This window comes from Abramis brama (genome assembly GCF_963993115.1).
Source record: "Abramis brama genome assembly, chromosome: 1".
NCBI classification, from domain to species: domain Eukaryota; kingdom Metazoa; phylum Chordata; class Actinopteri; order Cypriniformes; family Leuciscidae; genus Abramis; species Abramis brama.
This window is the reverse complement of record NC_139963.1, coordinates 66,469,391-66,472,033: the sequence shown is the minus strand read 5'-3', so window position 1 is coordinate 66,472,033 and position 2,643 is coordinate 66,469,391.

Sequence of the window (2,643 nt, the reverse complement as noted above, 5' to 3'; positions counted from 1 at the left end):
AGCAGCCGTCGAGTCTGTTCGGGGCTGGCTCTTCCGGGGAAGACCAGTCAAGGCCCAGCTGTTCGACAGCTAGCGTGAGGAGGCGTAAGAGTTCCGCGTCCTCGCCCGCTCGAGATCGGCCTGAATCCTGGACTGACGAGGAGGCAGTGGACCATTCCTCACTGTCAGAGGCCAGGAGAGAACAGCTGTCCGCGGCGCGTTCACCAAAGTCATCCGCCTCATCCCCTGAAGCGGCGGAGGCGCGGGCGAGAGCCGGCGGCTGCGCGGCCGAGAGGGGGGGCGGGGAAGGCGAGGGAGAAGCTCGAGGGAGAGACTCCGGCGAGCTTCTGTGCGCCTGGTTGGTCTCCGGCGGTCGCTGTGAGCGGCGCTTCTTCTTGCGCGGCCCAGCAGGGACGGGCGGGGAGACATGCTGATCGAAAACTTCAAGCCGAGCCCGCAGGGTCGACATTGAAAGTTCCTCGCACTCGGGGCAGCCGCCCGTGGAGAGTGCGGTGGCGGCGTGATCGCGGCCCAGGCAGAGAGCGCAGATGAGATGGCGGTCTCCGTCGCTGAGCGGGGCGTGGCACGAGCCGCAAGAAAAACGGGGCATTTTTAGAAAAACGCCCCGTGCTCTTTTAGAGAAGAGGGTGTGTTGCAGTAGGCGAACACACAGCAGTGAAAAAGGATATGACGCCGGATAGCGTAGCAGGCACGGAAGGCTGAAGGCGGCGAAGGCGGCCGGCTTCTTCAGGCGCTGTCCTAGGCTTGCTGGTCGCTGGTTTCAACGGCGGCGGCTTCTCCAGATCCAGCGATGCGAAGAGCTTCGCTGAAGACAAGAAAATCAGAATTTTAGCCTGTGAGCGCTGAATATATACACGCTGGCCACGCCCATTCTGACGGTTAGAAGGGTGTGGAGGGCGCGAAGCGCCCTCATTGGTTGCCGCGTTCAGAGCGCTCACCGATAGGCTTAAGCAGTTGCAGCCGAGCAGCCAATGAGCACGCTTATACAGCCTGCCTAGGTCTGTCGGCTGCTGCACTGCGTTGACAATGAATACAAAATTAAGGATAATTTTTTGGCTTCAGATCTCGAAGAAAGAAGACTTTCCCGATGCGTAAGCTACTTACGCAATACGAGAGAACCTCTCGTAAGAGAACCTTTTCAGTAACAAAATAATTTTTTCACTAATAATGTAATAATTGTTTTTCTAGATTTTAACTTCATGTGGGAAACTGCTAAAATAAAGAAGTGAGACTAACAGTAATTCTCTCGTGTGCAAATAAACTGTTCAGAGCAGATGTGTGTTGAGGTGAGTTCACAGTGTGGTTCACACATTTGATGAGATCATAGGAAGTTAATAACCACAGGAGGAGCTGATGATGTTTAAAGGAAGAGCTGTAACTATATATAATGAAGAGAAAGACTGACAGAAACACAAAATGGCTGATAAGTGTGATCTGTGTGTGCTGGGACTGATCATTCTCTCTTCACTTCTCACAGGTAAAGAAATCTGTATTTTCTGGAATTTAGTGCTAACTAGTTTTGATTTGGTATTGACTTGCTATATAGTATAATAGTGCTTTCTATTGCAATAATAATGAGCTGATGATCTGGTTCAGGTGTGTTAAATAAGGGAGACATACAAAATGTGCAGAGCAGTGGGTCACGAGGACTGGAATTGGGAACCACTGGAATAGACAAGAAATGTACAGTTCTCTACCATCTTGCTGACAATGTTTCTTTAGTCATTCGTCAGTCTTGCAGGAAATCCACCCTTACAACATTTAGTGGAATTAGTCTGGAAAGAGTTAATTTGAACATGCTCAGTTTATTCTTGCACACACTCACGTTGTGATCTCAGAGTTGTGTATTGATACACACAGATCATACTGTGTTATTCCTGATACTGGACATAGTGTCACTCAAACATCTGATGATGAAGAATTATCTTCATATTAAGAGTGTGTCAGTGATTTGAACAGCTCTCTGATAAAGACTAATAGTTTATTCTGGAGAGTGTGTTGTTTGCTTTAAGTGAGGGTAATGCTGTTTGTGGAGTTGTGTAATCCTCCTCTGCTGAGATCTTCAGAGACTTAATGTCTTTTATCTTCAGTTGATTTAATCTAATGCTGAGTTCACACTGCACGATTTTAGCCCCGATTTTGTTACTGTCAAAACGTGGCAGGTTTTTTTTACAGCAATGTTTTACAGTGTGCACTGTAACAAATGGCCATATTTTGACAGTAACATGCTGATTTCCATTAAAACAGCAATACAACGTAGAAACAAATGCATTCTGGGAGATATTTGTCTTTTTTAAAACACACCCTATACCCTCATTCACTATTCCCTACATTAGTTCACTAATATAGTCCACTTGACTGAGTGAATAAAAACAAGTGAGTTAATTCAGACACTGATGAACACCTGCTGTTAACAAGCAGAATCACTGAAGGAAAGAGGAACAAGAAGAACAGAAAAAATATGAAATCAACTGAAGATAAAGACATTAAATCTGTGAAGATCTCAGCAGAGGAGGATTAAACAACTCCACAAACAGCATTACCAGCTTCACTTATTACTAACCAGACTGACTTTATTTCTGTCAGACGTCTACAGGCGTTATTATTGAAAGGTGGCAGAGGTTTAGATCATTTGATGTCACC